Source organism: Octopus bimaculoides, chromosome 26, assembly GCF_046866305.1.
Source record: "Octopus bimaculoides isolate indiv1 chromosome 26, ASM4686630v1, whole genome shotgun sequence".
Classification (NCBI taxonomy): Eukaryota; Metazoa; Mollusca; class Cephalopoda; order Octopoda; family Octopodidae; genus Octopus; species Octopus bimaculoides.
This window is the reverse complement of record NC_142953.1, coordinates 9,594,838-9,619,747: the sequence shown is the minus strand read 5'-3', so window position 1 is coordinate 9,619,747 and position 24,910 is coordinate 9,594,838. Positions and strand designations below refer to the sequence as shown.

Genomic DNA, 24,910 nt, shown 5'->3' with positions numbered 1-24,910 from the left:
TTATGACAGAAGGTTTAAATTCATATCTTTTATCTTTTACTGAATGAATCTTCCCCCTCCCTGCCTACTTATTTTTTTAAAGCCTGGTACTTAATTCTATCAGTCTCTATTGTAGATGGAAACTGGAAGAAGCCTCTGTGTGTGTGTGTGTGTGTGTGTGTGTATTACAACAGTATCAGCACCAGCACCCACACCAATGCATTTTATGTGGTGCCTTGTTTTTAGGATCTCAATTTTGTTGTGGTGGGCAGGTCTTCTCAAGTACAGCAATGGTGCCACATATCTTGGTCCTCTGCTGTCTCCTTCCTAAGGCTCAGTGTTCTGAGACTGGCCTTCAAAACTTTGTCCCATAGCTTTCTGGGTCTGCCTCTTCCACAACTTACCTCCACTTTAAATTATCAGCAGTTCTTTATGCAACTTCCCTCATCCATCCACATCACATGACCAGACCTGTGCTGTCACCTCTCTTGTGCATTGCATTTAATTCCTCTTATGCCCAACTTCTCACTCAATACACCAATGCTCTGTCATACATGCGCACTGACATCATACATCTAGTGGAACGCATACCAGCTTCATTCCTCTCCAGCCTTTACATATCCTCTGCATTCAGGGCCCATACCTTGCTACCATAGCATGGCTGATAGAGCACAGGATTAGCAGAGCATCAGACATCATACGTTTGTGGCTGGCATAAATGTTCTTGCCACATTTTCAGTGAGAACACAGTATGGCAGGTATGACACAGGATTGGTCATTGTTGTTTAATGTATGCTTTCCATGCTAGCATGGTTTAGATGTGTTTATGGTATTTGGTCCTTTCAATGTTTTGAGTACAAAGTCATCCAAGTTCTGTTTGTCTTAAACCTTTTAGCATTCAGATTACTCTGTTGAATGTAAAGTTTATTTATTCACATTGTTTTGAATGAACCATGAATTATCTCAAAGCTTCAAGATTTGATTATTTCTAGGATAGGTGTGAGAGGTGAGATGTAGCTGGTTTGAAGATAAAGCAGGTTGAATATTTGGGTTGGATATGACTAGTGTAGATGCTAAATGATTAAAGAAGAAGGCTACATAGTATAATGTTGTCATAGGAAATTGTCAAATGACTGGACGATTAATGCTTGAAAAGTGGAGTAGAAAAGATGCTTTCTCTGTCAAATGTGATGCTTATATACATTCATGTTGTTTTGAATAAATCATGCATTATCTCATAGCTTTGAGATTTCAATGATGTGATTGTTTATTTTTGCAATGAGATTGTAGGGTGGGTGTAAGAGGCTGAACCTGGTCTGTTTGAACATAAAACAGGTAGAATATTTGTGCTTGATATAAGAAGCCAGTTTAAACGCTAAAGGGTTAACCTTCCCGCATTGATATAGTAATAACTCACTATGTCCTCACTACCTCTTTACTAGTTACTACTACTGTAATAATCTCGCTATGCACTGTCTTATTCCTCATTGTCTCTCTTCCATACTAAATTACTATGTTAACATAATTATGTTAACAACTTAATTAATTTAGTACTGTTGTTCATCTAAAATCATTTATTGCTAGTCATCACCAAAATTAAGATGTATCTCTGAGATTTAATAAATGCATTGATTAGCAACAAATTAATGCATTTAGACAAACAAAAAAAAAAAGCTTACTATGCAATATATCTTATGTGTTGTGGCATTCTTAAAATAGATCTTCTGTTGTTGTTTTTTGTGATACTCTTAAAGCTCAGTATAATCTGTGTTGTCTTCCATGACTATACAGCCCCATGGTATTCCAACATACATAGATCTGTCCTATATAAGGGATTCTCTTTGATGCTGCTGTTATCTAAGAATTTATTTTAACACAGTAATAATAATACTAACGTAACACTTAATCAGTAAGGTCTAATGCAGTGGTTTCTCAACCAGGGTCCAAATGTCCCTTGGGGATCCATATAAGATTTGGTTTATGCGTAATAAATTGTTTATACTTCTACAAAACACTTTGTTCCTCTTCACATTCTGAGTTCAAATTCCACCGATGTTGACTTGGCTTTCCTTTCTTTCAGGGTCAGTAAAATAAGTACCAGCTGAGCATTGGGGTCGATGTAATCAATTTACCCCAAAATTGATGGCCTTGTGCTGAAATTCAAAGCCATTATTATTATTATTATTATTATTATTATTATTATTAAGGTGGCAAAGTAGCAGAGTAGTTAGCACACCAGGCAAAATGCCTATGCTTAGCGGTATTTCTTCTGCCGCTACGTTCTGAGTTCAAATTCTGCTGAGGTCAACTTTGCCTTTCATCCCTTTTGGGGGCAATAAATCAAGTACCAGTGAAACACTAGGGTTGATGTTATTATTATTAAGGCAACAAGCTGGCAGACTTGTTAGCATGCCAGACAAAATGCTTAGCTGCATTTCGTCCATCTGTATGTCCTGAATTCAAATTCTGCCAAAGTTGACTTTGTCTTTCATCCTTTTAGCATCAACAAAATAAGCACCAGTTGAGCACCGGGCCTGGTGTAATTGACTGGCCCCTCCCTTGAACTTGCTGGTCTTGCACCAAAATTTGAAACCATTATTATTAGTAGTAGTAGGGTTAGGGTTAGGGTTAGGGTTAGTAGCAGTAGCAGTAGTATGTTTCCAGTCTTAACTCCTGCTGACATGAACCATCAGTAATATTACACCATCACTTCCAATGGCTATCCTTATTTTTCGTTTCCATACCTTAGGTCCTCTTGGGTGATATTTGATATCTTGTCAATATTTTCTCAATCTGGGTTAGTTATTATAATTAAAGAAGTTGCTGCTTTAAAACCTGCCGGTCCAGGTTTACTTTCCCTTTAGCCAGAGAAGAAGAAGCAGGGCAGGGCTTATGACCCCCATTTTTTTCTTTTTTTTTGAAAGGTTTCTGTTCTGAGAATAATAGGAAGGCTAGGAGGAAGAAATAAAGTTTGTAGATTTAATTGCAGAAGAAAGTAGAGCATAGCAAAGATATTGAGTTATTTTTAGACCCAAGACCTGGTCTGAATAGAAAAGCAACAGACAGGATTCCTTGTTAAAAATGTACCCAAAAGCCAAGTTGTGATGGTGATGGTGATGGTGGTGGTATTTTTTTAATCTTTGGTCATCTCTGGATAATCCCCAGTCTTTTGGGTTTTTTTCCCTGACACGTTCATACAATAGATTAGCAGTTATGTTTGCTTAAAGTTCTTATCTTTTATCTATTACTTGTTTAGACTATGGCCATGCTGGGGCACCACCTTGGAGAATTTAGTTGAACAAATTGACCCACAGTGTGCCCCCCCCCCAAGCTTGATACTTATTCTATCAGTCTCACTTTTACTGAACTGCTAAGTTACAGGTACACAAACAACCTAACACTGATTGTCAAGCAGTTGTGGGTTATATTTGTATGTATATATACTGTGGGCTTCCTTCAGTTTCTGTCTACCAAATCCACTTAAGTGCTTTGGGAAGGCAATGCTCTTGAACCTTCAGAAGGCCTCCATGACTTGTAGAAGGGCAGGAGCAAGGAATGTATCCTCAAACCAGAAACGTAACTTGAAAGCATGTAACAGAGTGGACTCTGCTAAAGGTACCTATGGTACTATGTGCTGCTATGAAGTGTTATCACTCAAGAAGGCCAGTCTGAAATTTGATAGCATCTCAGACCTGATGTACTTCAGACTGATCTATACAAAGTCTGATCTACACTCAGCCTCATTTACTCTCAACCACACCTATACTTGGCCTCATCCGCATTCGGCCTTGTTCACACTAGGTCTCATCCACACTCTGCCTCTCCTGCACTCAGCCTCATCCACACTCTGCCTCACCCACATTCAGCCTCATCTCCGTCCACACCCGGGGCATCATCTATACCCTGTCTAATCTACACTCGATCTGCTCTACATGATTATGTCTTTGAGAGTGTCAGTTAATGTATGCTTTATTGTCTAATTCCACATCCTAGTAACAGTTGCCGTGGAGATGGAAATGTTGGACTTAGTGTATAACAGTATTAATGTCATAAACATATTTGTGTGTGTATATCTATACAAACACTTATACAATACATACATATATATGTGTGTGTGTGTGTGTGTGTGTGTGTGTGTGTGTGTATGTATATACATATGTATGGCTGAATGTATATTTTGGAAAATCTGTAATGCAAATGTGTAATGAAAGGCATTCCATGAGAGAACACACTTAAAACATTTCAAGCCACCTGACTAGAGAGGAAAATGGGAAACTCATTGGTGGTAGTGCATGTCTATGTGTATATGCAATAGTGTGTGTGTGTGTGCAAATGCATGTATAATGTTGGGGAAAACACAAACCAATGCTTGCACAACAAATACAGATGCTCTGGCACAGATACACACATTGTGTGAACATGTATGTTTATGTATTAAGGGTTTAGGTGTGTACACTTACAGCCATGGCTGGCTGTATGTATATATGAGGAAACTACAATCAGACAGGCCTGTATAGAATCATACATACCACAAACACACACTTCTGAGCATGTACTTGTGTATCCGTGAAGGTTTAGGTGTGTGTGTGTGTGTGTGTGTGTGTGTGTACATATCTGTAACAAAATGTGTGTGTGTGTGTTTATATGTAAAAGGCTTAAATGTGTAAAGATATATAGCTGTATGTCTAAATGCAGACTCATCTACATGCACACATACAGACGCAAACATTCATTCTCTCCCTCTCTCTTTCTTTCTTTCTTTCTTTCTCTCTCTCTTTCTTTCTTTGTCTCTCTCTCTCTCTCTCTTGTGGTTTGCACAAGGTATTTTGATATCTACGATGGATTTGTTTTACTGTTTGTTGCTCTGTGCTTTTTCCCCCCCCCCTTGGAGTTTTGCTAATGTTATGGCAGCAGCAGCAGCAGCAGCAGTAGTAGTAATAGTAGTAGTAGGAGGAGGAGGAAGGAGAGAGGAAAGGAAAGGAGAAGAAGGAGGAGGTTGGCAGTGGCAGCAGTGTTGTGTCGGTGAGGAAGTTGTCAGCAAGCAAGTCAGATTTCTTTAACATCACCAGCAGTGTGCAAGACTCGCTGCTAAGCTCTCAGTGCACATATCTTGACAGGCAGAAATGAGGCCATGCTACACACACACACACACACACAGAGCTAGTATGTGCAGGCCACCAGCTTTGCCAACGCTGCACACACACACACACACACACACACACACACACACACACACACACACACACACTCTCTCTCTCTCTCTCTCGTTTTTTCTTCTTCTTGCATAGATTTTCTTCAATGGACTTTCTTCTCGTTTCATCACAGATTGTTCTTAATTTCATCTGACTTTGCATCCATTCACTTGCTTCTCCTACCATCATTCTTTCTCTTTGTCTGTCTGTCAGTTCCTCTCTCTTTCTCTCTCTCTCTCTCTCTCTCTCTCTCTCTCTCTCTCTCTCTCTCTCTCTCTCTCAATGTATCTCTCTTTTTCCTTCTCTATCTGTGTTTTCCCCTCTCTCCACTCTCTATCTCTTTCTCTCCTTATCCCCTATATTTATATCTGTCTATCTATCTGTCCATTTGTATCTCTCCCCCCTCTCTTACTCATTTTCTATATGTGTATCTCCTCTCTTTCTCTTCCTCTCTATCTGACTCTCTCCTCATCTCTCACTCTATTTGTCTACCTGCATCTCTCCTTATACACACACCTCCTCTTTCTCCCCCTCTCCTCTTTATATCTGTGCATCTTCTCTATTCTCTTTTTCTCTCACTCTGTATTTCTCTCTCTTTCTCTCTCTCTCTCTCTCTCTCTCTCTCCTCTCCCCCCTACTCTACCACTATCAATCACTGAGGTTTTATTCCAATATGATATTTAGTAGTAATTTTCATCATTCATATCCGACTGTTCATCACCGTTCTTTTTTTGTTTTGTTTTTGTGTTTTGTTTTATTATTCTGTTAATTCCCCTTTAACGTTGTTGCAGTTGTCAATGTCGATGATGATGATGATGCTGGCTAAGATAATCTGCCAGTGGAATCATGTAGAACTATATTTTTGCTGCTTTGCCAAAAATATTTCTCTTTATACTTCTATTTAAATGCCTTCTTCCTCCTCCTCCTCCTCCCCCCACCTCTTTCCTTCTCTCCTTCTTTCTATCTTTCTTGCCATGTTTGACTACAATAAAGAGTTTGTTTATCTAAACTACATTATGCAAGCCTGTTTGGATTACATTTCTCTTCTTTTAACAATAGACTGAAGACATTTATGAGGTTGCATATTATTATCATCCTTGTTATTATTATTATTATTATTATTATTATTATTATTATTATTGAAGGTGGCGAGCTGGCAGAATCGTTAACACGCCAGGTAAAAATGCTTAGTGGCATTTTGTCCGTCTTTACATTATTAGTTCAAATTCCGTCGAGATTGACTTTGCCTTTCATCCTTTCCTGGGGTCCAGTTTATCCACTAGCCCTCGCCCCCAAAATTTCAGGCCTTGTGCCTTTAGTAGAAAGGATTATTATTATTATTATTATTATTATTATTATTCAGTAGTTTTATTTTTATAACGTGCTTTCACTTCACTACTGAGCGCAGCTCTGTGCACCTTGGGTATGTGCTGTGGTGCTCTTATGGTTACTGTATTGAAAGTGTTTTGCGTAGGATGTGTGCAGTGCCCAGTAGTGCAATTTTCTGTATGTTATATATATTTGTAAGTCCTGGTGTTTTTGTTATGTATTTGTCTGAATATTTTTTTATTATACCTAAGGCACCTACTATGATAGGAATTGTTTCTGTTTCTAGATTCCACATTCGAGTTACCTCTATTTCCAGGTCTTTGTATTTTGAAAGTTTTTCCATTTCTTTTAGGGAAACATTGTCATCTGCTGGTATTGATACATCAATTAGAAAGCATTTTTATTATTATTATTATTATTATTATTATTATAAAGGTGGCAAGCTGGTTGAATAGTTGGCATGCTGGACAAATGTGGCATTTCGTCCATCTTTATGTTCTGAGTTCAAATTCTGCCGAGGTTGACTTTACCTTTCAGAATCCTTTTGATAACATAAGTACCAGTTGAACACTGGGGTCCATGTAATTGACTTACCCCATTTTCCGAACCTGCTGGCCTAGTGTAAAAATTTGAAACCATTATTATTATTATTATTATTATTATTATTATTATTATTATTATTATTATTTAAGGCAATGAGCTGGCAGAATCATTAGCACATTGGACTAAATGCTAAGCAGTATTTCTTCTAGCTTTATGTACTGAGTTCAAATCCTACCAAGGTCAACTTTGCCTTTTATCCTTTCAAAGTTGATAAAGTTAGTACCAGTTGAGCCCTGGGGGTTAATGTAATAGAGTAGCTTCCATCTGAAAAATTTCAATACTTGTGTCTATAGTAGAAAGGATTATTATTATTAACATCATCATCATTAATTGTTGGCTTGGCAGTTTATGTTTCTCTAAGAAATAATTGTTCAATCTGAATGTTAGGCATTAATTAGTAAAAATATGAATGCTTATGTTTAGTTTACCATATTTACTGAGGTATAAAACGCACTCTTACAAAGACAAACTCTTATTTTCTTTTAGGAAAAAAAGGTATATTTTTGTGGAGAGAAACAAATTTAATGTTTCCTCACACACTCAGTATCCCATTTGTAATATAGTTGCATTAGACACATGGCAATTATTTTATTCCATTTAAGAATAAAAAAAAGTGCATCTTATACACGGGCGTATATAGTTGTTAGAATTTGTCGTGGATATTTGTTGATTAAATGCTGGGGCCAAAAGGGAGTTTATAGTGAAATAATAGGGCAACTGTTTAGCATATGATTAGGAAGAGATGTTGTCACAGAAGACCTGATGTGTTTCTGTACCAGTAATTATCAGGTTTATCAATGATCAATATCAATCAGTTGGATGACTGTCTTTTAGTTGTGTTTTAAAATGTTTATGTGTATATGTAACAACACTGACTTAGATATGGGAGCAGTTCACCAACCAGCTTTCGCAAAGTTTTAGTGACTGATCAAAACTAAAGTATATCCTGGTTAGTATTTTAGCTGCAATTTCAGCAGTGTTGGTGTGTGTGTGTATGTATAAATATATATATATATATATAGATATTGCTATATATGTGATATATGTGATATTGCCTTAGAATATTGTGGTGATATCACCATGGCGTCTTCTGTTGCAATTGGGCCATGCTTTTTGTTTGGAGGATATCTTCTCTTTCTCCAAGAAGTCTTGGAGGCCAAGCATTGCCCTTGCCTCCTGACTAAGCAATAAGTGTGTGTGTGTTTTAAAAAAAGAGAGAAACCAAGGAATTGTGTGTGTGTGTGTGTGTATGTAGGGAGATCAAAAATAAAGACAAAAGTCAAAAGGACATAGACAGTGAATGTATTAGGCTGACACTCAGTTTAGGATGGAGAAAGGAGTGGGGTGGGTGACATTTCGTCAGAAAGTGGAAAGGTCTGGAGAGAAAGTAAAGAACAGCCCAAGAAAAGCATGTTTCGAGATCACTCTATTCTTCACCTTTCCATGCTTGCTTGAGTTACATAGCATTTACTGAGGCAGATTTTTTACAGCTGAATTCCCTCGTTATTGCCAACCCTCACCAGGTGATATTTCCTCATGGCCTAATGTTTTATCGCAGGATATAGAAAATGAATAACATTGCTTGTGTGTGACAGTGAAACTCATTTACAGCTGTCATGTGATGTCAAGACATGGACATGCAAACATGCACACAGTAACACAGTAACACATACATTCATTTGTATCGATGTATGTAATAGACTCGTAAGTATTTAAGTATGTATGCATCATTGCCATCATCATTTAAGGTCCATGGTTCATGCTGGCTTGGGTTGTACAGTTTGACAGGATCTGATGTATCCAAGGATTGCATCAGTCACCAGTGTCTACTTTGGCATGGCAGACCCTGGAGCAGAATGCAGTCCTTGGGCCCATCAGGGTTTTTTTTTTTTAATTTTTAAAAAATTTCTGTCTACCAAATCCACTCACAAGGCTTTGGTCAACCTGGGCTTATAGCAGAAGGCTCTTGCTCAAAGCACCACACAGTGGGACTGAACCTGAAACCATATGGTTGGGGAGCAAACTTCTTAACCACACAGCCATGCCTGGTGTGTTTATGTTGTTGAAAGGAACTATAATTGTCTTGTGACTCCTCCTTCATTGAACATTGAAGGATGTCTTTGTTTTTTTATGTCTCTGTTCACAGAAGCTGTGGTGTTTACTCCTGTAGTGAGGTCTGTGACAAGTATAAACTGGCTGGAATATCAAAATATCTGGCAGTGTCTAGTTTTATACATCTCTCTCTCTCTCTCTCTCTCTCTCTCTCACTCGCTCATGTAATTTCCTTATCAATATTTATCAGGAATGGAAATTTTTCAATTAATGACCCCCAATCCTCGCCTACTCGCTCTTTTATCTCTTTTTTTTTTTATTTTTCACTCCACTCCCCCTCACTGTTATTTTTGTTTGTAATCTTCCTGTATGAAGTTTCCAATTGTTAAAGCTAAGGCGTGGGGTGGGGGGGAGTTCTCTATACCCCCCCACCCACTCCATCTGCCACCACACAACATTCTCGCTCACACGCGTGCGCGCACACACACTCACACATACACATACACACACACATGACTATTTCTAATAAAAATTGAAAACTGAAATTTAAATTTAAAACTCTAATCAAAATTTAGTTTCAAAAGACAAACAAGCAAGAAAATGAATAAATAAATAAATAAATACATAAATAAAACGACACAAAACTGAAATTTCTAGTTTGATTTGATAGAAATAATAAAATAAAATGAATAAAATAGTTTCAGTTATTTTATTAAATTTTGATTTGAATTTGGATTTCAATCTCCTCTCTCTACACACACACACTTATTGTTATGTTGTATTCATGAACCAATCAGGGAAAATATCACTGTTTTATTAATTTGAAATTTCAAAACGGAAAGAGTTGTGTGTGTGTGTGTGTGTGTGAGAGATAGACAGAGACAGACAGACAGAGACAGACAGACAGATAGAGACAGACAGACAGACAGAGAGGAGGCACTCAATAGGAAAAATTGAATGAAATTCCCCATCCTTGTTATTTATTGAAATATTATTATTATTATTGAGTGAGAGAGCAGTGCATGCCATCAAAGCGACACTGGGGTAAAATATACGAAGCCCAGTATACCCATCATGACTACCCGTCTGATAAGGGTACACCAGACACATGCATCACAAAGATATGTGCGCGACTTGGTGATCTCATATCAAGATAAACAGCGCATGACCTCGCAGGTGGGGCCCAGTTAGAATTTTCTTCAGGTTGAGTAGCCCATCCTGCTCAAAAGGTCCCTGAATATTATTATTATTATTTTATGTTTGACTTTTGCTTTGCATTTGTACAAGTTGGATCCAAGTCTCACCCAGAGACCTCAAGAGACAACAAGTTAGAAGTTCATGTAGGTGTTATGCCTAGGGTACCATATATTTGGATTTGTACATAGTGTTGTTCTAGAGAATGTTTAAGAAACCATAAGAAAATTATGTGTTTGTTTTAAAATTTGAGGTCACATAGACAGTATTTTACGTAGGATATGGGCAGTTCCCATGAGCACTATCTTTTGAACTTCAGCCATTATTATTATTATTATTATTATTATTATTATTATTATTATTATTATCATTATCTTTAGCACACTGGATGAAACGCTTAGCAGCATTTAGTTTATCTTTACGTTCTGAGTTCAAATTCGCCAAGGTCTCGACTTTGCCTTTCAACCCTTCGAGGTCAATGAAATAAGTGCCAGTTAAGCACTGGCGTTGATGTAACCGACCAGTCCCCTTCCCCAAATTTTCAGGCCTCGTGCCTTCAGTAGAAAGGATTATTATTGTTTTGCATTTAAATCTTGTTGAAGTTGACTTTGCCTTTCTTGTGTGTGTGTTATGTTTGTCCTGAACCACTGCGTGATGACTGGTGCTGGTTTGTTTATGTCCCTGTAAATTTTTCTTTTATCAAAGTGCTAAGTACCAAACTTTAAAAAAAAAAAAAAAAAAAAAAAAAAGAGTACAAGGGTCAATTTGTTAGGCTAAAACTCTTCAATGCATGGTCTCAGTTCAGTTAGTGAACCAAGTAGATGATAAAAGATATAATCGCTCAACTATGGAAGGAGTTTAGTCGGGGAAGGTGTCACTGGAACTAACTCCTCTCTTTCTCCAATGTTTATGGAGAAAATAATAAAAAAAAAAGTTCAAAAAGCACCATTGTTTGGAATCTGAGACTATTCTGCATTACTGCACAGTGGTGGTGGTGATGATGATGATGGTAGTAATGGTGATGGTGGTGATGATGGTAGTGATGGTGATGATGATGGTAGTGGTGGTGATGGTGGTGATGATGGTAGTGGTGGTGATGGTGGTGATGATGATGATGGTAGTGGTGGTGATGGTGGTGGTGATGGTGGTGCTGATAGTGGTGGTGATGATGATGACGGTAGTGATTTTGGTGGTTGTAAATAGTGTAGGTGTTCTGGTGGTGGTGGTGTTAATCATAATGGTGCTGATGTTGATGTTGGCAGGAATGTTGTTGAATGGTGATGGTGGTGTTGGTATTGTTGAAGATGGTAGTTATGGTAATTGTGTTGCTGCTGTTTTGTTGAGGATGGTGTGGTGGTGGTGGTGGTGGTGGTGGTGTCTGTAGTGGTATTGACGTCGGCGGTGGTGCTGGCGACGACGACGATGATGGTGTTGTCAGCGGTGGTTTTCTTGGCAGTGGTAATTTGTGGTATTGTTAGTAGTGGTGGTGGTGATGTCATTGATGGTGGTAATGGTGGTGGTGGTGGTGGTGGCGGTGGACTGTAGCTGGGCATGAAAGCACAAACTATCCACCACCTCCTCTCTTTTCACAATTGTTATTGCTTTGTTAGCTAACAGCTGTCTTCCTTTCGCCCCCACCCCCCCACCCCCACCTCTCTCTTTTCCATTTTTTTCACTAACCTTTCAAGCACCAATTCTTTCCTCCAGCCCACTGTGTGCATATCATCTCTGTTTGAACTTTGTATCAGCACAGCTACAGCTGTGTGTAGGGTTATCTCATCAATAGTATCTCTGGAGAGCCATGAGTAGTAGTAGTAGTAGTAGGAGCAGCAGCAGCAGTGATAGTAGTAGTAGTAGCAGTAGTAGTGCATTGCTTTTTTTCTTTTCCATACACAACTGACCTAAACTTCAATGGTTGTGTGTGTGTGTGTGTGTATATGTGTCGGTGTACGTGTGATGAGATATACTATGCAAGACAATAAGAGTGGTATTAGCATAGCATATTTAAAGTGCTCAAAATCTGACGCCATCACACTTGGTCCATGCTGAGAACATTACTAGCAACTGTTGACGACTAACAAGGTTGAATTCCCAGGCTTGTACTAAGCATTTTGAACGAGCAAGATGCTGTTGTTTAACTCTAGTTCAAGGCTGATCAAGCAGGTCTGTGATCAGATGTTTTAGTTGCACCCATTCTGTCTTTCTATAGCTATCTAAGACTACGTTATTTAATGGTGTCCATACAGCTTTTTTGTTTTTAAAGAAAGTGCTTTGTGTGATTGTGAAAGATTTGGCTGCTATTTCTAACTGTTTGAATGACACATAGAAACCTTCTTGTCTTATTTGTGTAGGGTTTATCATTGTCACCATCATCATCATCTCCATCATCAATGATTTTGTCTTTTATCTCTTACTTGTTTCAGTCATTAGGCTGTGGCCATGCTGGGACATCACCTAGTATTTTAGCTGAATGAATTCACCCCAGTAACATTTTTTTTAAAGCCTGGTGCTTATTTTATTGGTCTCATTTCTCCAAACGCTAAGTTACAGACACATAAACACACCAACACTTGTTGTCAAGCAGTGGTGGGGGACAAACACATACACATATAGAAAGGGCTTCTTTCAGTTTCTATCTACCAAATCCACTCACAAGGCTATATTAGAAGGCACCCAATGGTCACACGGTGAGGTTGTATCTGAAACATATTTGTATAAGTAATAATAATAAATTCCAAGCAGCTTGCAGGAATATTGTAATATAGCAGTGCCCCAGTATGACCATAGGGAAAGAGAGTATACTGGTAAGTTTTGAGAAATATATGATGGGTTGTAGTCTATCAATGCTCACACATAAGTGTGTATTTTGAAATCTTCTTAACTACATGTAATAGAAAATTTTCAACTATATTTTAACTCTCTAGCATTCAGATTACTTTGTCTAATGTAGCACTTATTTATTCATATTGTTTTGAATTAATTATTCATTCTCATAGTTTTGAGATCATGACAATGTGATGTGATTGTTTATCTTTTGAATGGCATTGTAGGGTGGGTGTGAGAGACTGGATCTGGTGAGTTTGAGCAGAAAACAGTTAGAATATTTGGATCGGATGTGGTGGGTTTAAATGTTAAAATGTTTAAAAGTTATGTCAAAAGCTCGTTCCTGTAATAATTGAGCAGAAAATACCTAAATATGAGTTTGTTTATTCAAATGCTTATAATGTTTTTATCTGAGGTCAGGTTATTGTGAAAATTGGCAGTATTACAGAAAAAGACTTCTTTTTAATCTAATTAGCCATTTGTGCTGAAAACAAGGTTGTGCATGTGTAGTTGTTAATTAATTACTTAACAATGACTTTAAAAAAACACACATTAAAAAAAAAATGAACTAGGTGTAGGTGTGGGCTGTATGTTAAAAAGATTGCTTTCAAGTTACATGGTTCTAGGTTCAATCTCACTGCATGGTACTTTACACAGGTGTCTTCAACAACAGCCTTAAGCCAACCAAAGCCTTGTGGGTAGATATAGTAGGCAGAAACTCTGACACTAAAATGGCCCAGGGTCACCCACTGATGTAGGCGATAAAACTCCCACACAACAGCCTGAGCTTTGTTGAGTCAGTTGCAACTCTGGGCCATATGTTTCTACTATCCTGTTTGCCCTCCCCTTGGAGCCAGATGTAATAGCTTGCTTTCTCAGAGCAGTTTTCTAGTAACATCTTTTGTCTCCTTCACACTTAGTCTAAAATTCCTTAACACTGAATGAACCCTGGTTCCAACAAATCCTCTGACACTTATCCCTGCAGGAAGGCATATTCCCTCCCATCCATTACTTTCTCAGAGGCCAACCAACTCAGTGTAAATGAAGGTGACATGATTTGTGTGGTTTGGTTTCCTGTGGTATAGAACTAACAGGCAGATGCAATGTTGCATAGATTCATAGCATACAGGATAGTCCAGAATTAGTCTAGTAAAAGATCTGTTGAACTGTACTTGTTTCACTTAAGCCTCACCCTGTTAATCCAATGTACTACATATGGGTGAAGTCCTCATTAGTTATCCAGATAACTCAATCCAGGGCAATTTTATTTCAGTTTTGGAAGGCTAAGGAGGGCCAAAATCATATCTAATAATCCTGGTGGCAATAATGGCAGTTAATTGCATGTCTCTAGCGATATAAACACGAGTGCTTATATGCACCAAAAGCCCATACAAGAGGTCCTCTCATGGTAATTATGACAGTATTTTGTGTTCTAACACAACATCCACTTTTAAGTGGGAATAAATATCACCTTTTATTATTAATACTACTTCTGTCACTATTAATCTATGTTTCAGTTTTATATATTTTAAAATTGTATTTCTTCTGCTTTTGTCTGACAATGATATTTTTAGTGTATTTCATTGAATTATAATTTCTTTTTTCTTTATTTTACAGGTAAGTATGAAAATGAAACCAGGCTCCACAAATTCTTGTTGGATTTCTTTCTTTGAAACTTGGATATTTTACATCCTGGAGGAGATTACCTGTTATTACAACAATTTACTTGCTGCTTATCGGGAAATTTACCTGACTGGTTGGCTATTGTACAGGTTTGGCTGACATATCTTTTCTATCTCTTTGGTTTCTCAATTGACTTCACTTTTGAAGGTCAAATGGCAGAACAACAATTTGCTTATTTAAAGTTAAGTTTTTTTGTTGCTTTTTTTATATTATTCCCCATCCTCTGGTGTTGTGTGTTTCAATTCAAATCTGAAAAATCATTTTCTTTATTTTAAAAAAAGAAGAAAGAAAGAAAGAGAAAATGGAACAAAAAAAAAAACAAAAAAACTGATGTATTCTCGTAAGGCAGACATCTCGTGTATATAGCTTGTCTCTTTAGTGTTCATGTCATCCATCTCAGTTTGGATTTAATCAATTGCCATTAATTCGTTCTCATCATGTCAAGTTAGTTTTTCAACATTTTGAAAGTATGTACTGACATGCAATACATAGCTTTACCGTTTCACAGTCCTATAGAGCCAAGCTTATATATTTATATTTGTCAGAACTTACAGATGCTACTGAAGACAAGAATACTTGAGTAGGGATCCAACCAGCTTCATTATAGTCATCATCATAATCATCATCATCATCATCATCATCTAATGTCCTTCATCCATGCTGGCATGGGTTGGATGATTTGACAGGAGCTGGCAAGCCAGAGGACTGCACCAAGCTCCACTATCTGTTTTGGCATGATTTTTACTGCTGGGCGTTCTCTAATGAGAGGAGACAGCATGGCTGTGAACCCAACCAGTCAGTCAAGTGGCTCTTTTCCCAATGGTGTCTAAGAGGTTTGTCTATGCAGTAGCAGCAGTAGTGCTGTTCCAGATGTAGGAACAATATTCCACTGTTGGCCTCACTTCAACTTTATAGTGTCGACTGCTGCAGGATGAAGTATCTTCCAGCTGCTGAAGGAAAGGGGGACAGTTATTGGGAAACAGTGTTAACTGTATTCAAAATGTGCCTTTACCGGGAGAGGTTGTTTGGTGATAGTGTAAGGCTCACTTTTGGAGTAATTGTGAGGGCACTAGTTACCTGCTGCTCATGACTAAGCGGGCGTGGTATGTGATATGATGATGTTTTTTTGATGTGGGTTGATAAGGAGTGAGTTTACAACCCAGGAAATGAAGACCCAGCAGAAGCAGAAGGGGGCGGGGGTTCAGATTAATGTTGTTAATGTTGTAGACGCTTGATTATGATGCTATATAATGGAATTGAACTTAAAAACCCCAGAAACACATGATTGCAAAGGGATTTTTATAACCATCCAGTCATGTCTGCTTCTGTGTTTATTTCACATGACCCCAGAACCCAAAATGTTATCCTCCGCCCCCTGCCAACCACTTCTGCATGTTCACCAAGAGTTTAATTCCGAGTGTTTATTGACAAAAGAAACAAAATACTATTTTTATTTAGTTTCTACTGCCACGATGAGTGGTTCGGAGTTGGTGTCGATAAATGTCTTACAAACAGTTATTTAACCCTGAACATTCTTGCTTGGCGTCATCATTGATGTTTTCTGAAAGGTTAGCGTTCGCTTGTGTTGGTTAGGTTTAGTGGTGTGTGTATGTGTATGTGTGTGTGTGTGTGTGTGTGTGTGTGTAGCTCCTCTATAGCACTGTTTTGTGTTGTTTAGGTACAATGCATGTGTGTGTGTGTATGTTTATGGCACTTCTAATGATTCAATTGTGTTGGTTAGGTGCATTACATGTATATAGGTAAGTGCATGCATGAATGAGTGTGTGAGGAAGAGTGAGAGAGAACGAGTGAGTTTGTGTGTGTGTGTGTGTGTGTGTAGCTGCTATCTACTATCTCTGATCTTGTACTCTGGTTTACAGTGTTACAGAGTGTATCAGCAATACCTGAAGAAATGTTCTTTCTTATTATTACATTTGGCATATGTTTTTTTATTTGTTGTAGGTTGTAGTTGTTGTTTTTCAAATGTTCTCTCTATTTCTTTCCTTTCCTTTTTTTTTTCCTTTTCTTTTCTTTTTTTTTTCTTTCATCCTTTCTGAGATTGTTCTTTAGATGTGTTCAGTACATTTCATGGCACATAACAGAACAACTGCAACAAGCAGACCTTTGGAATCTGTGGTTTTCAACACTGGCACCAGCTGTCATCTTTAGAAATATATTTATTTATGTATGTGTTTATATATATATATGTGTGTGTGTCTATATATGTATATATATATATATATATATATATATATATATGTGTGTGTGTGTGTGTGTGTATTACTGTGCTGTGTTACGTTGTTGTGTGTTTATATTATGCACAAGGCTATAAAATCTGACAAACATGCACACACACAAAACTTTTGTACACATGCACACACATTTACAATGAAGCAAACATTTAATTTTTCAATATGCTTCTGAACAACCACACACCCATATATGTGCACCCATGCATGACTATACCTACCCTAATATAAATTAATCTGTACATATACTCTCACTCTCTCTCACACACATCCTCTTTCTATATAAATATATATATATATATGTGTGTGTGTGTGTGTGTGTGTGTGTATATATATATATATATATATAGAGAGAGAGAGAGAGAGACAGACAGACAGACAGACATATGTATAACTCCACATGCAGTTGCACAAATATACTCATATACTCACACATCCACAGACACATTCGCTAACACCTATCTCCGTTTAATATGAGAAAAATACAATAGTTATGTATTTCTTATTAAACTTATGGGTGTGTGGCTCTGAAGGCAAATGCTGTATTTACTTCTCATTTCCACAGCTAAAACTGGGGCCCTATAAGAGATCCGTTGGCTGACTGCACTTGGATCTTTAGCACCTTACTAGGTGGTCCCTCACCGCACGTTGTGCTATGGTGTTTTAACATGAGAAAAGAAATTCTGTTGTAAGACCATCTGTTTTTGAAACCTACAAACCTATCCAACCCCCATACCAGTGCATGGTATCATGTGTGTATGATGAGAAAGTGACATATGTTTAGATCTTCCTCTTGTGAATCTTATCATTTGGTGTTATATTAGCCAAACATATCTTTTACATTAAGAATGGTAAGCTGGCTGATGGAGATCTTGAATCATAAATGTGGGAATGAAGTATGCTTAGTGGGTGGAAACCCAAGTCCAAACTTATTTTATAAACAAGGTCAATTTTTTTCAGTCTTAATATCAAAACAAATACAGGTATAATAATGATAATGATAATAATAATAATAATTATTATTATTATATTTGTACACCAATGAAATTAGATAAATCCAATAAGGCAAAAGTAATGTTTCTAATCAGCCCCAAAATGTTTCTATGCTCATTCATTTTGGCAATGGAAGTTTTTCCTGAGTATGTTTAAATCATTTTCATTGCCCTACAAAAAATTTTAGGAAGTGTGCCTGCACTCCCTGTTTCTGAGTCTCTGTCTTGGATTACACATGTACAAATCCATTTTTGTAAAATCAAAACTCACCTCTCTCTCTCTCTCTCTCTCTCTCTCTCTCTCTCTCTCTCTCTCTCTCTCTCTCTCTCTCTCTAATAATATCCATAGTCTCAGTTGGTCAAGCTTGGGTGTCCAGCTGAAAAATTTAATGATGATTGCTTCTGATTGGACCCGACGGAGGGGGTGCCTAAGGTCTCTGCCCACTATTCCTGAGGGGGTTCTGAGGGTAGAGAAGCTGGATGGTTATGTAAAACATATGTCCTTCCTTGTCTTGACGTAGCGTATGAACAAAAGCTATTACCATCATATAAAGGTGAGCTGGCAGAATTGTTAGCATGCCAGGCAAAATGCTTAGTGGCATTTTGTCTGTCTTTACATTCTGAGTTCAATTTCCACCAAGGTTGACTCTGCTTTTTATCCTTTCGGGATCGACAAAATAAGTACCAGTTGATGTCTGGAGTTGATTTGACTTACTCACTTCTCCAAACCTACTGTCCTTGTGCCAAAACTTGAAACCACCATATAAACTGTGTTGTTTCTTTACAATCTTTTGCCCCTTAAAAATGTCCACACTAGGGTTGTTGACAGGAAGAGCATCAGACCATAGAAAATCTACCTGAAGAAATTTTCATCTGACCCAAGCTTCCATGCAAAACAAGACATTAAAACAATGATGATGACAATGCTATACTGACACATCTTCATACATACATACATACATATGTATAGAATATTATATACATAACTTAGCACATATGCACACACATACAGACATACATACACATATATGTATTTTCTTTGAAGAATCTTAGTTCATTTTTTTATGTATGTACATCTCCCTACATTCTCAAGTGGATATATACTTTTATATATATATACACACACATGCACATACATACTGTGTATATACATACACAGTGTATAGAGTAGAAAAAGAATCTACACACACACACACACAGAGTTAAAATCTATAATGGAATCTATATTGTATTTTTCTTCTTCTACTTTTCTGTATTTGCTTTCTTTAACAGTTGCAGTCTTTTAGAAAGTTCCACAGTCTTTCGGAATACATTTTGCAATGTTTATCATTGATACGCTTTTATAAAACAGTATTGTAAATGTCTAATGGTTTGGGAATTGATTGCAGGCTTTCCATTATAGATTCTTACTGTTTGGTGTGTTTTATCTGCAGGAACCAATGTCTGTCTGTCTGATAGAGATGGTAGCATTAGTCGTTGTTGTTGTTTAACCCCAGGTCAGCCTTGGTTTAGCAGACATATGATCATAGCCATTCCATCCATATTCATCTTGTTTTATTGTTAGGTGGCATAATGCATCTAAGACTTCATTATTCAATGTATTACTTTTTTAAAAAAACAAAAAGAAAAATACGACAGCTATGGATAGTTTGAAAATGATACGACTGCATAGAGCATGAATCTCAACAGGGGGCCCTATGACCCTTAGGGTTCCCCATATAAGACATTTTTTTGGTTAAAATTTATGTGCAACAAACTGGTTATATGTCTTCAATACACCAAATACTCCTTTACTTCCTTTGTTCCTTTACTTGTTTCAATCATTTAACTGCGGCCATGCTGGAGCACCGCCTTTAGTCGAATCAAATCGACCCCAGGACTTATTCTTTGTAAGCCTACTACTTATTCTATCGGTCTCTTTTTGCCGAACCGCTAAGTTACGGGGACCTAAACACACCAGCATCGGTTGTCAAGCGATGTTGGGGGGACAAACATATACATACACACATATGTATACATATATACGACGTTTGGTCGGCCCGAGGCTATAGTAGAAGACACTTGCCCAAGGTGCCACACAGTGGGACTGAACCAGGAACCATGTGGTTGGTAAGCAAGCTACTTACCACACAGCCACTCCTGTGCCTATATATCTTAATCTTTTTTTTTTAATGCAATTCCTAATATTTTAATTCTAAAAATATAATGGCATTTTTTTAAACATCAAATGGCTACGAGGGCCCACCTGAGTAAAACGGGAATCAAAGGGGTCCATAGAACCTCTGCCATTGAGTCTTTACTGTTTGGTTCTAATAATTGTTTTAGGCACTGTTTCATCCCAATTTTCTTTTTGGAACAGTGTATCTTTGAGTACATTGTGTAATGTGTCCTTCCACTTTTTAAGGCAGAAGGTTTTGGTTTGAGGAGTCCTTGGAGGCTGCTGCTTTCTAAATCATGTGGTTGGGAAGCAAGCTTCTTATTTCTTTATTGCCCGCAAGGGGCTAAACATAGAGGGGGACAAACAAGGACAGACAAAGAGATTAAGTCGATTATATCGACCCCAGTGCGTAACAGGTAGTCAATTTATCGACCCTGAAAGGATGAAAGGCAAAGTTGACCTCGGCGGAATTTGAACTCAGAACGTAACGGCAGACGGAATACCGATAAGCATTTCGCTCGGCGTGCTAACGATTCTGCCATCTCACCGCCTCACTGCCATCTCACCGCCTCACTGCCATCTCACCGGGAAGCAAGCTTCTTACTACACAACCACATCTGCACCAACTTTGTAAACTTGTCCTTCGCCTGGTCGAAGAAGGAAGAATACAGTTGCAAGCTTTATTTTGTCCTTTCATTAATAAACCCGAAGAGTGTATGTGTAAGATGATGAATTTGGCGTTAGGAAGGGCATCCAGCTGTAGAAACTCTGCCAAATTAGATTGGAGCCTGGTGTTGCCATCCGGTTTCACCAGTCCTCAGTCAAATCGTCCAACCCATGCTAGCATGGAAAGCGGACGTTAAACGATGATGATGATGATGATATATATATATAAATATATTATAAATTAACTACCAACGGAATGTATTTTTTCTGATGTTATATTTATTCCTGAATGATGTGTAAAGAAATTTTGATTTAAGTCTCTTAATGAATTCTTTATACTGAAATATATATTGAAGAAGATAAATATGTTCATTTGAATTTATACGTTTTTGCGTTGTAACTCCTTTATTATTATATATATATGTATATATATATATATATATATATATATATATATATGTATGCAGAGGGCCTTGCATGTGTTGCTATGACAACTGCTGGTTTGCTATAACAGTCAGTACATGAAGCTCATAGAAATGGCCACTGATTTCAGTACAAACCATTGCTAATACTACTTTAGTACTTAAGTTGATCTCATGTAATCTTGTATTAGACTTTGACTCATCAAGTCTCAGCTAATATCCACACACATATGTTTGCACATGAATTTATCACTGTAAAATGTTGATTAATGACAAGCATCATTGTCATATCAGGATTTTTTCTCTCTCTCTGCTGGCATGGCATGAGATTTCTTGAGTGGTTGTTGGTTAATTTACAACATGATGACCTTTCTTGCTTCGAAGCAAGATACTTTATTCATCAGACTACCAGCCAGATTGTCCTGACTTTTTGTTTATGTGGGACAGAAACATCACCAAACACATCTTTTATCTGTTATTTATTTTAGTTAGTCATTGGACTGCGGCCATGCTGGAGCACTACCTTGCAGAACTCTTAGTCGAATGAATTGACTCCTGAACTCTTTTGCCGAACTGCTAAGTTACACAGATGTAAACACACTAAACCCTGGTTTTCAAGCAGTGGTGGGGGACAGACACACACACACACCTTTCAGTTTTTGTCTACCAAATCTACACACAAGGTTTTGGTCAGCCCAAAGCTATAGTAGAAGATGCTTGCCCAAGTTACTTTTCAGTGGGACTGAACCTGGAACCATGTGGTTGGGAAGCAAGCTTCTTACCACACAGTCACACTTGCACTATATATATATATATATATATATATATATATATATTTGGTGCAGGCATATATATATTAGCTGTAGTTGTACAAATAACAATTTGTTGGAGCTCAGTCATCATCATAATTTAACGTCTGCTTTCCATGCTAGCATGGGTTGGACGATTTGACTGGGGACTGGCGAACCAGATGGCTACACCAAACCCCAATCTGATCTGGCACCGTTTCTACAGCTGGATGCCCTTCCTATTGCCAACCAATCCAAAAGTGTAGTGGGTGCTTTTTACGTGCTACCGGCACGAGGGCCAGTCCGGCAGTACTGGCAACGGCCACGCTCAAATGGTGTTTTTTTATGTGCCACCTGCACAGGAGTATATTTATATTTTCCGTTATTCATAAGGTCCAGTGGCAAGGAGATATGACTTGTCTTCATCTCTTGTATGATCCAACAGGTTAGTACCGAGAATAGTATTAATGATGAATGACAAAATACCAGGAGTTCTGTAATCACTTCCATTTAACTTGTAGTTGTTTCTGCTTTAAGGAATCGCATGTATATACATATATGGGCATGTGATGCATCTGGTGAATAACGGATTATTAAAGCCGTGTCAAGATAGCTTAAGTAGAAGGAGAAGACCAACAAAAGACAGAGTGAGGTGTTAAGATCTGATCTGAACATGTTAAACCTCACAAGAGAGATAGCAAAAAAAAAATGAAAAATGCAGCAAACAGTTAGGCTCTGTGTTGGACCTATCCCACATGCAAGCATTAAAAAAATGGACACGTAGATGATGATGATGATGATGATAACAACTCCATGTGTGCATGCATGTTTGTGACTTCATTGGTGTTAGTCTTGAGGGAGTCTCTTATTTGTAATTTCTTTATCAAAGTTGGTTGATGGCAGATTTGGTGGTGGCAATGCTGACAGAGTAGAAGATGAGACTTTTTTTTTTTTTTTGTGCAGAGTGGCTGTGTGGTAAGTAGCTTGCTTACCAACCATATGGTTCCGGGTTCATTCCCACTGCGTGGCACCTTGGGCCGACCAAAGCCTTGTGAGTGGATTTGGTAGATGGAAACTGAAAGAAGCCCGTCGTATATATGTATATATATATATATATATGTATACATGTGTGTGTTTGTGTGTCTGTGTTTGTCCCCCCAGCATCGCTTGACAACCGATGCTGGTGTGTTTACGTCCCCTGTAACTTAGCGGTTCGGCAAAGGAGACCGATAGAATAAGTACTAGGCTTCCAAAGAATAAGTCCTGGGGTCGATTTGCTCGACTAAAGGCGGTGCTCCAGCATGGCCGCAGTCAAATGACTGAAACAAGTAAAAGAGTAAAGAGTATGTATGTGTGTTTTGTGTAGATGTGTATGTTTTGTATAGGTGTGTGTTGTGCAGATGTATGTGCTCTGTTCATGTGTGAGTGTGTAGATGTATATTTTGTGTAGGTGTGTGTGTGTTATGCTGGTGTGTGTCTGTGTTATGCAGTGTGTGTGTGTGTATTGTGTAGCTATATGTATGTTATATGTAAGCAACTATGCTGGAGGTCTTTTCTGTATAGATATCTCTAGCTGTGTAGATGCCTATGTTATGTAAACATTATTGCCATACAAACTATTTTTTAAAGCTTAATATGAGATCTATGTTATGTAAGTGTGATTTCTAATATGGCAGCTATGTGAGGTCTTTGCTGTGTAAATACAATCTTAGTATGTGATTTGTGTGTGTGTGTGTGTGTGTGTATGTATGAGTGGCTAACATGAATCCTGATGGGTGTGTGTGTGTGTCTGTGCCTGGTGCTTGTCTGTGTAGTGTTTTGTGTCTGATCGTTTAGGTATTGTGTGACTGTATCATGTGTATGTTGTTGTGTAAGTGATTCTTAAATGTTGCTATCTAATTTTACAATGTTTTTTAGTTGTTGCTGTTGTTTATAAGGTGGTGGTGGTGTTGGTGGGGAATGTTTCTGTGTTTTGTGATGATGATGTTGGTGGCGGTGGTGGTGGTGTTGGAGGAGTGGACTGGTGTTTGTCAGATGATTTAATGGGTGTGTGTGTGTGTGTGTGTGTGTGTATTTAGTCAGGGCTATTCGTTAGTATTGTGTTTCTGAGGAGTTTCTAACATCATCACAATCTGCAACACCTTGTTTTTATATATACATATATATACATATATATAAAGAGAGACGGAGAGAGAGAAAGAGAATTTCTATATTTGTTTACTTACTTCATTAGTTGCTTGTTTGATTTTAGGGCAGATACAACTGTTAACAAATCCAATGGAGTTACACACACACACACACACACACACACACACACACACACACACACACACACACACACACACATCATTTGTGTGTTGATATATATATGTATTCATGCTTTGCATGTCTCTCCTGTGTGTGTGAGAGAGAGAAAGAGAGCAGTATGGACATTTTTCAAACTTGAGATTGAAAAGATGTTTTCTTATTTTTACACAGCGCATGTATGTTTGTGTAAATGAGTGTATGTGTATGTATATATATATATATATTCTATATATATATATATATATATATATGTAAATGTGTGTGTGTGTATATATATATATATGCATGTGCAGGTGTGTGTACATACATGTATGCACATACATAGGTACATATGTATGTATATATTAAGTGGGGGTAAGAGAGAAATAGAGTAAAAGAATGGGTCTGAGCTGTATGGCTCCATCAAAATATATGTTCTAGCAGTTCTGTCTCTCTTTCTCTCTCTCTCTCTCTCTCTCTCTCTCACTCACTCT

The 24,910-nt window shown here is 37.8% G+C and overlaps 1 protein-coding gene across 5 annotated transcripts in view; it reads left to right on the top strand.

Annotated features, from left to right (window-relative positions):
- The window catches only part of LOC106868878 (uncharacterized), a 702,504-nt gene that overhangs the window by 271,205 nt on the left and 406,389 nt on the right, over nucleotides 1–24,910 (top strand). The window contains exon 1 of one of the 5 annotated variants that reach the window (XM_089342549.1): nucleotides 14,790–14,944. The exons of the other annotated variants lie outside the window; for them this stretch is intronic. The gene's annotated coding sequence lies outside the window, so the exon portion shown is untranslated. Of the gene's footprint in view, nucleotides 1–14,789; nucleotides 14,945–24,910 lie in introns of those variants that run through there. 5 annotated transcript variants of the gene reach the window in all.